At 36.5% G+C, this 13,574-nt stretch overlaps 1 long non-coding RNA gene across 1 annotated transcript in view; it reads left to right on the top strand.

The window, feature by feature from the left end:
- Positions 1-12,334, top strand: part of LOC135578559 (uncharacterized) — a 34,069-nt gene extending 21,735 nt beyond the window's left edge. The window contains exon 2 of the long non-coding RNA XR_010470336.1: positions 5,868-12,334. This is a non-coding gene — a long non-coding RNA (uncharacterized LOC135578559). The remainder of the gene's footprint in view (positions 1-5,867) is intronic.
- The last annotated feature ends 1,240 nt before the right edge of the window (positions 12,335-13,574 follow it).

The following is a 13,574-nucleotide window of genomic DNA, read 5'->3' as shown; positions in this document are numbered from 1 at the left end:
ACAACCTAAAATGAGATTTGATCCTTTGTAAATCTGTATAAGCAGCGATAGGGGGTGTCCTGTCCCACTCAGTGGGTTGAGGACACGGCTAACATCTAATACTTTGTGTGGTAACTGGGAGTAATGGCAATTACTTGAGAGGTTCGATTAAATCACAAATTTATTTAAAACTCAGTGGAATTACAGCAGATAGTAGCTTGGCAAAAGCTTGTAACTATAGCATAAAGCTAAACAATATTTCAATGACAAAACTCACAATGTTACCCTTATATGCTCAGAATGAAGATAGAGAGAGAAGAAAAAGAAAGATAGGTAATAAGAAATAGGTAAGATATCAGTGCTCCAAGGATCAATCCAACAATGGTCTCTGTCGTTCTCAGAGTGGTGGGTGCATGCAATCAGTGTCTTGAGTGGGAAGTTTTAAATACTCAAGTTCATTTGCATGTGAGATAGGAGAGGGTGGCTCATCTCCTCCCTCTGCTCTCTTCTCATGTTAATTAAGGAGATTGTTCCAGAAATGAGTCAGTGGCCCCAGAAGTGAGTTGGTTGGTCCTCCAGCAATGACTGGTAGTTCATGATTCTCCCAAGCCAGCTGTGACCACTGTACGACCCTGCTTTTGCATAGGTGTGGTTACTGCCTTCATTTTGTGGTTGGTGCCTATGTTTTGCAAAACAGAGGAGTGCACCTCAAGGAAGATGCACCTGTCCTGCCTCCACAGCGCTTATCTCATCCTCCCTGCTAGAAGTTGCAAAACATATTGTTTAAGGCATAATGAAGGTCACATATCATGTCAATCACAGAGGCCAATACCTGTGACACACAGAGAAATAACATCAGGACTTTGTACATGACAGAACTGAGAAGAGAAATTAACATGTAATTGAGAGTGTGTCCTGAAGCTGTTCCACACACAGATCTCATGTTGATGCTAACCATGAAGCACCTTCAAGCCATAGTCCTGAAAAATAAATGTCTCTAAAAATGGTTTGTCATGTTTATAGAGCAAAAAAACAAACAGGAATAATCCGTATAATGAGATGAATTTGCATACTATAGGTAAGAAACTTAAACTATTTCTATTGTTTTTTTTTGTTTGTTTTTTTTTTTCTTTTACTGGAGAAGTTTAATCAGAAGAAAGAACAAGTGGATGGAGACACAAAAGAGACTGGGAGTAGCTAAATATCTTTTGCTTCTTTGGACAACTACAAAAGTAGAATAAATATTTTACTAAAAAAATAGGATATGTTTGAATACATTAATTTCAAACAACATTCTACGTCCAAGTGGCATCTTGATTTTGATGAAGAGGATTTATACTCAGAGATGCAAAGGATGTATATGTGCATTATAGAAAACATGGCATTAGGACTTGGTCAGTGAAAGAGTCAAGAACTCAATGAGCTTGTGCTCCTTTCTTACAGAATTAAAGCTCCCAACAGGGTCAGGTAGAAAGGTTTTGAAGCTGAGCCTCATCAGCAATATTTTAGCTATCCATTACATTTTATATGCAAACATCGTCATTATAGAATGAGTCATACAGGGAGATCAATCTACCTTATCAAAGACATGAAACATTAATAGAAGTAATGATCAATGTAAATACGGATGCAAGAAAAAGATAATGGAGTTTAAAGGGACCTCCTGTCTGTTTAGCCAGAATGCAATAGCAAAAGTGGGTCAGAAACGTGTTTTCAAGATGAGTTTAGTAAAGAAAAATAACTTCGGTGGAATATTGTGGCTTCACCATAATTTTACATTTTTCAGTTGAGACTGGATATATTTATAAAGTAATATGACCACAAATGGCTGGTTGTAATAAAAGAAGTTCCAAGTATGTAATTTAAACTAGATTGGCATTTGTTCATTCTAGCACTAATACACATGCTTCTATGAACTGGTGATTGCAATAAAGCTTGACAAATTTGATAAAGCTGAGTAAGATATTCTTTTGCACAAAAGTTGTCATCTAATTCACTCATTTGAAATTTATTTTCAAGTGTTGCATTTATTTTTTTCTTAGTTCATTTGTCTATACATAGTAAGAAGTTAACAGGAAATGCTTCAATGACCAAAGAGGTATATTGAAAAATCTTCATGCTAAACAGTGAGCTATTTTCTGTTATCTAATTCACCCAGAATTTCTTTATAAGCAATTTTTTCTTTATAGTGTGTTTTATATTGCAATATTTTAATGACAACTGTTAATTGTCATGTGTTCATTTTTAAAGTTGGGAGCTATTTTTGTTGTATTACTGGATAAAATTTTCTGTTTAATAAACTCAGTTTGTGAGAGGCTTGGTCCCAGTTTAATAGGGAAATTCAGGGGCTTCACTTGCTCTACCTTTTACTTCCTGGGTACACCAGATTCTGTTTAGAGACCCAACATTTGTTGGCACTATTCATGTTTGGACATAATAAAACATTTCCAATTGGTCTTGATATACAGACAGTCACTACAGCCTACTCTTAGCATTTTTCAGGAAAGCAGTGTTTTTTTGAAGCAGTGTCCTTGTAAAGAATCCCATCATGTAGAGTGATTTCATCTATGTAGTCACAATATAATTTTATACTTGGAAGAATCTGTGCTGCTTCTTTTTGCCATTGACGAAGAATTATTTTCACTCTGCTGTAAGGCTGGATCATTTTATCTGTTTGAGCCTGACATATTTTGCTGAAGAGGTGGATAGTACCAGCATTATTTGCTCTAGCTATTTCTTCATGCAACTCCCTTCTTAACTTATAGGTAATTTTGAAAGCATAAACTTCATTTAATAAATATTCTTCAATTTAATGCTAATTGTTTGAAGCTGATATAACATTTCAAAAATTGTTTCCACAAGATGTGTCTGTCAGAATTTACTTCAAATGATTTCCAGTCCAAACAGTTGATGAAATCACTGACAATTAGAACATACGTTCTTGCTTTTTTTCTCGATATAAATATATTGTGACTCAACTGGAAATCTTAATCACAACTTAACTATTCTAGCCTAATAACTAATCAGAAGATTTTTTTTTTGTTGCTCTATTTGCTATAAATACTTGTATGTACAAGATTTTCATCAGACAGTATCCAATGCAATGTATATTTGTGGTGCAATGAAATTTTCAGTGAATGTTCAGCAGAGCTCAACAGGAAATGTTGATTCTGTTTCTGGAGAAAACAACATGAAAACTTACAAAGAGGTTAATTTTAATTGAAAGCTCCCAAATTTAAAATTTGATTTTTTGTACAGTTTTTCAGCTTTTGGTGCTTTATCTCCATATACTCCAATTAAAAAAAAAAAAAAAAAAAAAAAGTGTTTTGCTACCTATTAAAAGGCCAACTTAATTTTAAAAAGTATTTCATAAAAATATTTTAAAGCAACTTTAGTTCTCAAGGTTTTATGCTTAAGAGATCTTTACCAGTTTGTCAGATCATCTATAGTAAGTTTTACTCACCAAACCTGCCCTTTAGCTATTTTTTCTCTTTTGCCATTTGCCAAGTTACTACATCTTGGGTGAACCAATGGCACCCGATCATGCTCAAATTTCGATTCATTTACAGTGAAATTAAGGAGTTGAATAAAATTAAAAACAAACAAACACAAACAGACAAAAAACACCCACAAACCTCAGTTAATAATAAAGGTGAACTTAAAGTGACTGACGACAACCTATTTTTTTCTCATTGGTATGGAATAGAAGTAAGTATATTGCGAATTACCACATTTCAGCTTAAAGTGTACTTTTCAGTTAAGATGCTTCTTCTGGCATTCCTATATAGAAAGTCATTCTTTGCTATTTCATTTACGTTTTCAGATCAATGTGGGGTTTTTTCCTATGCTTGAAATGAATACAACTTTGGCCTTTCAAGTCTGGACAGATAGTTGCGAAGCAGCAGGAGTCACTAATCCTGAATTGTGATGGGATGTCCCTCTTCATAAAATAATTTTAGATCTGATAATGTCAGGAGTGAAAGAAAGTGTTTGCTATTGTATCTCATGCCATCTGAAAAAAAAAAAAGGATATGTTCTTTACTCAGCATTTTTGCTATTAAGAAATAAGAAAAGTCTTTGGTATTTTTTTCATGGAACTTTAAAAATTAAAATATTTTACATGTTTAAGTAAAAAGTAAATGCATATTATATCTTTCAACATTAAAAAGATGCATTAAACTGTTAATACCATTATTAGGTCAGGATATTATATGTGGTGGAGGGTGCATATATGCACCTGCATGCACACCTGTGCCTAAGAAACTATGCTCCAGAACCCATTGCACCAGACACTGCAGTGCTGTCAGGTGGAGAGATTAAGGCTTTGAGTTGAGAACAGTGTGAATTTAATGTTTACTATGTGAATCTCGCTGCTTTGAGCACCCGCTCCCTCTCCCCCATCAGGAGGTACATGCATCTTACTCTCTGCTTATGGGAGAGCAAGGAAGAAATACACCTTAATGTCCTTTACATCCCCAAAGAACATCTTCTGAAGTCACATAGAACCACTCCTTTGATCTTCTGCTCTTACTTAAAATTTTCAGTTTGAAAGCTGCAACATTTTGCAGCAGGAGGATAGGAGGAAATATCCACAATTGCCCAAATTGTTTTACTCCAGCCTGGAGGAAAGAGTAGGTGGGGATCAGGAAGCTTTACGAAGAAGCTGTTCCACAGCTGTAATATAGTCAACACACTATGACAGTGTAAATCAGAAGTTATTTTTGGATACAACAACCACAACATGACTGACTTTGTTATACATTCCCTTGTATTTAGAATGGTAGCCTTGCAAATCCAGGTGATGTGATATTTCTGCTGCTAGAATATGCCACAGGCTCTGTACCAATTACAGTACAAGGCCTAAGGACTTGTCAAGTTGTGTCTTCACCTGCACTTCTTCTGCACTTCTTTTAGCTGTAACAGCATATTGTCTGGTGGTGCCGTGAGCATAACCTAACTTGCTTCAGGTCAACTTTCTGAAATTGCATGGATTTACTTCTAAAAAAAATTAAACTGCATATGGTAAAGGTATAAAGAAACTAAGCAACCACAGCATAATTAAACCTGTAGACCATCAAGAAAATAAGTGTTAGCAATGGACTGAAATCACACAAAAGCAACTGCAAGTGGAACAATCTCAAGGAAAAAGAAATCTCCCCACCATCAATATTCTCCTCCTTCCAGAAAAGGAACATGAATGCTCACAAAGAAAATCATAAAAGCACTCTAGAAGGATGAGCATAACACCCAGTGTGTAGAAACAAGAAATCTTCTTTATAGCAGTATGAAGTTGATAATTATTGGGAATGAGCTGTAATATTATATATTAGTATCATTTTATTCAGAATAATGATAACTGTTTGTAGCACTTTGATTAAACTGGAAAGACATTGATTAGACTCTCAATAAATACAAAGTGTTCTTTAGCCCACACATTACAAAGTGAACAGTCCTGCAGAACATTCTTGCATTAGACTAATTTCTACAAAACTGTGTATTTCTTAATCACATTAGTAATAGTCTTTAAAAATTTCCTGCTTTTAAAGCAAAGCAGAGGTAAAAGTATTCTTTCATGCACACTCTTAATTCCTTAATATAGGTACCCATGCACAAGTCTTTATTTTGACAAGCTAAACTCTTTCCTGCACAGATCAATGTCGTATTACTATTATGAAATGAATCAGGTGAAGCTACTGATTTTCCGCAAATTGCAATGAGCAGCAAATCCCTAAGAGATAACATCTGAAATTAGATAAATACTTGAAATTGAGACTGAATTACTAGCATTGGTAACAGCGATAGTTCTTTTGGATCAAAGTCTGGGAACACCAGACTTTGGAAATGAAATAGGAAATTTTTCATAATATCTCTTGTGTTTGCTTCCCAAGCTGATAGTTTTTCACAGAATTTCTGCAAGTCAATAAGCTCTACCATTCAAGAAGTTATCCAGAATTGGTCTACTAAGGGAATACTAAAGCACAGATGTGACGGATGCACTTGATTCCATCCCCCCGACAACCAACCAGCAGCAGTTTGGTCCAGGCTCCGAAGAAGATAGAGGCCTGAGCTGCAGCCAGGCCAAGAACTCCTTTTAGGAAAGCCCCAAGGAAGCAGAACAGCAACATTGACAAGTTGTGGGTGCAAGGTGCTCTGTGGTAATGATCTTTTACTAATCACAGATCACTGGATAAGCCCAATTTAAGTTGGGCTTATTGCATTTTAAATAGAATGCATTTTAAATAGAATGAATGAGAATTACTAGGTCACGTGATTTTAATATACTGTCTGTTTCACATGACTTGGCAAGCTAAATTTGCTGAAATCTGTATGTTGTAAATTTCTGCTCATATTCACCTTACTTGATGAAAACAAGGGCAGCTGCAGACCGTCATAGACACTTGTAAGATAAGGCCTGTTTTGCACTTTGCTGAGCAAAACAGGATTCATTCAAACAAAACAACACCTTCAAGACTGGCACAAAGCAGCTGCGGATTATGAACAATGTCTGCAGCTAAAGAAAACAAGGGTCTGTCTGAAGTAAGTGAAATAATCCAATGAGAAGCAAGAAGACTCTAGGCTCAAATATTGCTTCTGGACTGAATCAAGGTGTGAGGGGCAGGAAAATAGTCTGTAAGGGACTTCTTTGCCTGGCTTGGCTTCTCTGTGAAGGCACTCAGCTCAAGCCAACTCTGCTGCCGTACTACTCCAATAAAATGTTTATTTCTATGAACTTTGATGCCTGAGAGCTTGGTTCAAGAGACCTAGGATCAAGACTTCAGAGAGACCTGGCACTAGACCTCTAGAGGAAAGGTAAGCAGATAAGATGTAAAAAGATTAAACTTTCAAGTTCTAGCCAAGTGATATAAAGAATCGGGTGTGCACATACAACCCTTTTGTCATAAATACATAAAATCCCTCTTTTTCCTCAACTCTACATCTCCTAGACACAAACTGTTGATCAAGTCTGGGGCTAAATTTGGATCCAGTTGCACCTAGATTCCTCTCTGAGAAGGAGTTTAGAAAGCAAAGCGGTCCATTCTGAACCTCATGACTCAATGGGAGGGCTTCCCTCTACCCTTTCACATCTCCTATCCTCATATAAATCACTCAAAACCAACTCTCACCCAATTCTCCTTGGCCTGTTTCCCCCTGCAGTAAGTGAGAGAGTGAAACTTGCCACTGAACTCTGTTAAGTTGCACTTTTCTTTGAGTGATCTAAACACTGATCTGCAACAAGCAGGACCCTAAATCACTCATCCATGACAACAGCTCACATAGATCAGTTTATCACCAGTTTAATCAGTTAAAAATAATACTGTATATTTTGTGGTATTATGTTACCACCTCAGCAATTCATTAGCATACCATGTAAGTATGTCAGTGCACATGTGACTATAGTATAACAGTATGTTAAAAGGTAAATAAAATATTTTAGAGAAGCAAAGTCTCCCCAATTGTGCTAACAGTTTTTCTAGCCAAATTCCACTGAAGTGGAAAGGAAGAGGTGAAAAGTTCTGTCTGTGAATCAGTGGGTAACAGTTCGCCAGCTGCCCAAATTATTTTCAAGTACTTTGGCACATCTCTAGATAAAAATTATTATGGTTCAGAGGATTTGATGTAGACAGGAACATTTATCAAACTATAACCAAACTTTTTCAATTTACATTAGTGAAGTTATGAAGCTGAACTATGGCAGGCACTTCCACTAATCTATTAGTTAAAGAAAAAAAGCCACAAAGCATGACATGCCTTCAAATCTATCGATATCTGTAAGCAGATGTGTATATTCAGGAATGCATTTAAAGCGTCATTAATACTAATACAGAAAGATACTGCAGTCATCTTTCATAACCATAGGTTTCATGGATGCAGTCTGCCTGAACAACCTTCTTCAGCTCACAGTGTTCATCTCTCTTGTAGAAATGGCTCAGCATTTTCATTCATCATTTGAATGAGGTGTGGTAAAGCTACTTTTTTTTTTTTTTTTTTTTTTTTCCCCGAAGCTGAACTAGTGCATTTTCATGGACTGTGCTTTCTGAGCCCATTAATAGTAATGATGTTATATGGTTCACTCTAGTCCTTTCCATGGCCTGCTGCTCACATCAGAGCAAGTAATAAAGAGGCAAAGCACTCCTGTATGGAAATGCCTGGCTTCACTGGAGTGGGGTGAGTGGAGAGCAGTTAAAAGCATCAACTAATAGAATCTGCTCTTTTGTCCAAACAAAGGAACAAGTAAGCAAGTACAAACAGAAGATGGACCCACTGGAAATAGACATTTACTCCAGTATTTTCTTACTCATTTTTAACTGAATTTCCTGCTCATACACATTCACAGGATTAAACAAAGAGGTCTCTTTTATGGGCTACACAGGATATTATTTTGAACTGCGTATTAATTGCATTCTGCTAGATATGTGAATAAAAGTCAAAGCTCGCAATCCTATGCCCTATGAAGCTTATCAGCTGTGCCAAATTATCATCACATTTTGAGCTATGCTGCATCCATAATTTCTCCATTTTCAAATAATTTTACAGCATCCAGAATCATGATGATCACTGTGCTTTGAAGTAGTCTTCAAATTTTGTATTTGTGTGGAGAAAGAGATTAATCAATTCATTGGGAAATTGCTCATCTTCCTTCCTATCCTCCAAGAGCTGGGCTGCTGACATCCATATGCAGTTTCTCCCCCACCTTTTCTCTTCAAAGATCAGTTGTCCAAATAAGCTGTACACTTTGGGGCTGTTAAATATCTGTCTTCCAGAGGACTCTAAATGTGTCTTTATGACACTGGTCTAAGCTGGGTGTCACAGTACAGAAAATATAACTCAAGGGAGATCAAACTGATACTCTCAGCTCAGGACTGCTCTGACCTAGAATGAGTGAGCGTACTTAAGTTTGTAAACTACAACAGTGCTGCATGGCCACCCTACCGTGCTCCACTGAATTTTCTGCTTCTTGAATGCCAACACCATCTAAACATACTATCTTAATGTCTTAACAGAAAAAGAATCTTTTTCTTCAGAGAGGTTCCCTCAAAACCCTAAGGAAAACCCATAGAGAATTGACCATAATTGCCATTCAGCACTATACAGAAGAACAGCAATCGACAGGAGTGGAAAGGACCCATTTTCTGTTGATCAACAGTAGTATGGAGGGGACAAAATAAGAAAAAAAAAAATCTGTTTCGCTTTTTTCTTTTAATTTTATAATTATTTACATTTTCGTCTGTTCACTTACTTTCACACCACGGATGTATCTTTCCCTTGTTCAGAGAACACCGACATTTTTCAGGTAAATCAGACACAAAAGACTACAGACCAGCAATGATGCCTGCAGATAACCTAGATGCCATTAATTAGAAGTCATACTTGCCTTAAGAAAGCCATGGCTGTTGTATCAGAGACCAAATGAATTAACCCAGACTGTTTTTTGAGAGACATGTCATTATGAATAACCTCCACAGGCATGTCTTTTAAATGCAAAATGATCCTGAATCCTGAATACCAAATCTCTCTGAAACTTAAAGAAAAAGTGACACCACCTCTGTTTTAAGAATGTAATCTTAATTTCCTGTCTACAGAATCATAAGAACCAAATTGTTCAATATTCACAAACCTTAATTGGTGGGGCTTTCAAAGCAGCCTTCGTAGATACTACACAACTTGCAAATGTGCTTTTGTAAAATAAGCTGAAAAGGGGCTAAGAAAACATGTTTTTTTCTTCAAAAGTATGTTAATTTCATTGATGAGTTAAAGGACAAAAATGCTTGTGCCCAGAGGATGATGAAGAAAGCATCAGCAACAAGTAAAACTCAAATATTGCTGCATAGCAGGATACGTTTAACTTCCTTTTGCAAAGACAAACAGACACTGAGAGGACTTTTACGGGGAAGAAATTGCAGAATGACTCACAGGTCTTTGATCCAATCATGGGGGAAACTGCTCTGGCAGGTCTATTTACTCTTAATCCCATGCTCCCGTGTCTGACAGAGCAGCACTATCAGAGAGTTGATCAGCAAGCTGTATAATGCAGAGAGGTCAGAATCAATAAGGATTTGCTTCTGACATTACAGAGCTGAACACCACACTTCACGGAGCAGTTCTTTTAACTAAAAATATCTTCCTGATTGCAGGCCACCTCTTATTTTAGCACCAGTCACTGAGATGAAGAAAGCATTCACCAGCAAAGGTATCATTTATTTATTAGGATTCCAAGTGGGGGACAGCAGTGAAGCAATATCTTTCCCATGGATTTCAGCAGAATGGAAACAATGCTATGATAAAATGCCTGTTTTGTTAGAATTAAGTTTGAGAAATCCTTACTCCTTGAAGATCAGCTGTGCTTAAAAATCCACATGCTTGGTAAGATCTATTGTACCAGATCAGAACAAAGGATCATTTGGCCCATTTTTTTAATCTATAAAAGTGGATGAAAGTGAAAGTCCAGGAAAAGCCATATAAAAAACAATGATATAATAATACTTTCTAGTTATAGCCTCCCCAATTCTAAAGATCTGACTCAGGAAACTGCTGAATCATAGACAATAATTTTGGAACTCTGTACACCTTCACATATTATTCTTCCACTAACTTCACCAGGATAAACCATGTTCTAATGAAAAAAAAGAACAGCAGATACGCAGCACTCATGAGCCAAAATTCTGATTATTTAGATTCCACTGATAATTTCAAGTAGTCAGAAATTCACTGTGTAGGTCAGAATCTAAACATGACTTTTGTGAACAAGGGGCTCCTGTAATATAATCCCTATTTCAAATCACATTATAAAATGTACATGTGTTTCCCTAATATGTGGATGTAGCCGTGTGTCTCATCATACTTTCTACAATTTTTAGTTTTGGTAAAATAACCAGTGCTAAAACTCTCATTCATCAGTTCCCAAAATATAAACACAAGCTACTTAAAAATGTCCAATTTTCTTATCATTCAACTTGCTTTTATGGATTTGCCTTTTTTATTCAACCTGCTCTCTCAGTAAAATTCTTTCCCAACATTCTAAGAAGGAACTACAGTTATATTACTAATACCACAAGTGACTGAAGTGTTTGCTCTTATTTTGTTTTTGGGTAACGGGAAAAAGAAGCATGATTTGACTCAGAAAAGGTGGACTGTTTTTAAAAATGGTCTCACAGTGAAAGCTAACTTTCAAGAAGAGGGGGTAGATTATGCAAGAAAACAGGAACAGAAGGTAATAGCAGGAAGAAGAGAGTATGTGAGGCTGTTGACCCAAACTAATGGGATCTGGAAGGATGTAAAATGTTATCCGTCTTGGAGGGAGAGTGTAAGAGTACATTTGAACTGCTTTTCACCCTCACGGTTGACTCTCCAGAGAGACGAACTCCAGCGTGAGTTAAATCAGGATTTGAAGAAAAGCCATTAAAAAAACCCTGAAAACTGAGGAAAATAAAAAATTAAGGTATGTATCAGTCCACTGCACATTGTGTGAGGTAAGGAGGTTGCTAAGTTGAGATGAAGTGGCAAGTAAGAACACTGCTTGATAGACTTGCTAGGTAAATCGGTGGATCCAGCTGAATATACAGATTACATAACCAAGGAAGAGCACAAAAGCAATTAATCAATATATGTGCATACAGCCTACTCTGACCCCTCACCATCACTCCCCCCAGCTAAAGCAAAACTAAGCACCCAACAAGCCCAGAACAGCAAACTCCAGTGGAAACCCGCTTACCCAAAACCCTAAGGCTCCAGAGAGATTATTCATGTGCTAGTGGCTTCTAAAGGATTAATGGCTAAATAAAATATGGTAGGAAAAGTTTGGCAGAGAGGCTAGAGAACTGCTGCAAACAGGCCAACTCATTCCCTCTTATTTCCACAGCATTGTTAAGAATGGTACATTCATTTATCTAGTGTCCCACTTCAACATCTCTGCAGTAAGAACTTCACTTTTCCCTTCCTCCCATACACAGTAACTGAAATGAGGTATAGCTCAACAATATGTACTCTTCTTCCCTTTTATCAAAAGAAAAATGGGGATGCTTTGATAACCTGAAAGAGGCAAAAGGCTGTTAGAATTCTTCATGTCACAAAAGATCAGCCAAACTGCCTGGATCACCTGTCTGCAGTCCCTCCCCTACTAAATCTTCTGGCTAATCCTCCTGCAAGCAATATATGTATGTCCAACATAATGATGTTAGTAGACAGTATGCAGGTAATGCTAGAGATCGCTTTCTGCCTCTGAAAGGGACACATTACAGGTTGTATCACCCTGTGCCTTAACTCCACATTTGTTTTCAGAGGCTTGTGTTTTGCTGAAGTTGATCATCTGGATGGGCACAAGATATCTGGCAACATTAAATTAATAACATTCAGAGAATAGAAAAAGCAGCATGAAACAAGTTCACAACCTCCCCAGATGCTGCACAGTAACTCCACATGTTCTAAATGATACAGATTTTTGAGATGACAATTTTTCGAAGTCTCAGATAACTTCAGGACTGGAGAGGAGGGGTTGGACTAGGCAATCTCTAGAGGTCCCAGCTGTCCAGTGATAACTAGTGAAAGGGGGGGTCATCATGCAGAAAATATCATCACATTTTTGGCACCATTTTTGTCCATTATACTACTTATTTTGATCTTTTGATAAAGCTCTGGATTTCCTCCAGACTTCATGAAATTATATTATACAGCACTATTTGGTGTATCAAGAACTACACACCACAATAAACTCTGTCAACTCACTCAGGTCTGTTCTGTCTTTAGAAACAAAATCAAAGTTACTAATAATGTTATTATACATTCAGTTAATACTAACACATGGTACCTCCCTCCCTTAAGGAAATATGAGGAAGTCATCTTAGCTTACAAACTAACTATATTTTTAAACTATAAAATGTACAAAAATACTGAAGTTATTTAGAGGTGTCATAAAATATTTCTTATTGGAGATTTTATTTTTAGCAATAGACAAGAAATCATTGAAGTTTAAGTGATGCTTTGTTATATAGAAACTCCCCCCATGCAGAAGATTATTCTAAATTATCACAACAATCTTCTTAGTCTTACAGCTCATGTTTCTTTCAAAAGCTTATAAGTGTGGGATGGAGAAAAATAATGCAAGGGTTGAAAAGTTGTATTTTCATAAATTTCATTCATACACATTCATGCAGGGAACAAGGAGAAGTGACACTGAATACACAAGAATTGTATTTAATGTAAAATATTTTATCACCTTCAACAGTTTACTCAGATATACCACCTCCTTTCCTCAATGCTGGCCTACTTCCTAAAAATACGAGGATATTGCTTCTATAGAAACATAATTATATAATGCTTAAGAAATAAGAATGCAATTCTTCGCAATACTTTGTAGTTTTATAGTTTCAAATGCCTAAAGCCAAGACGGGAAACTTACGAAGCAAATGGCATTAGGTGGAATTTTTGTTGCCATAAGTTGTCATCTCACTTAAAAAAAAAAACAAAAACAAAAACAAAAACATTTTGTGAGCTTTCATTACTGAGTGCTTCATTACTTACTGAGTGCCTTATTACTACTGTAGGTAAAGAGCTATTCAATCAATTTGTGAATTTAGAGGAAGAACGGATTAGAAACAAGC

Source organism: Columba livia, chromosome 2 (assembly GCF_036013475.1).
Source record: "Columba livia isolate bColLiv1 breed racing homer chromosome 2, bColLiv1.pat.W.v2, whole genome shotgun sequence".
NCBI lineage: Eukaryota > Metazoa > Chordata > Aves > Columbiformes > Columbidae > Columba > Columba livia.
Note: the sequence above shows the minus strand (reverse complement) of the source record. Positions and strands in the feature narration are given on the sequence as shown.